This window comes from Diaphorina citri, unplaced genomic scaffold (assembly GCF_000475195.1).
Source record: "Diaphorina citri unplaced genomic scaffold, Diaci psyllid genome assembly version 1.1 scaffold89977, whole genome shotgun sequence".
NCBI lineage: Eukaryota > Metazoa > Arthropoda > Insecta > Hemiptera > Psyllidae > Diaphorina > Diaphorina citri.
The window spans coordinates 1-330 of NW_007466959.1; the positions used below are offsets into that span (position 1 = coordinate 1).

Genomic DNA, 330 nt, shown 5'->3' on the forward strand with positions numbered 1-330 from the left:
CTTTCCGGCCCAAGTGGGGCCGGAAAGCCAGCAACACGCGAATGCCCAGACGGTCACCCATCCGGGTACTAACCACGCGCAACGTTGCTTCGCTCAGAGAACCATCGGGAACTGGTGAATTCAACGTGCTATCGTCTCTGGCTTTGTGGTTTGTTTTGCCATGGTTCTCATTTGCAACAAGGCAGGATAGAATTATACAAAGTACAAGAATAGAATTGTCATTTCAGATGGCATTGTGGTTGTGTCAGAGGTTGGTTGTTGTGGTTTTTCACATTTGAGAGCTTCGAGAAAGTGAGTTTCCATTTTGGTTCTGACACTCGTTTCTCTAAT

General features: G+C 47.0%; 1 pseudogene; it reads right to left on the reverse strand.

Annotated features, from left to right (window-relative positions):
- Positions 1-25: 25 nt before the first annotated feature.
- Positions 26-142, reverse strand: LOC113473773 (annotated as a pseudogene).
- Between the last annotated feature and the right edge of the window lie 188 nt (positions 143-330).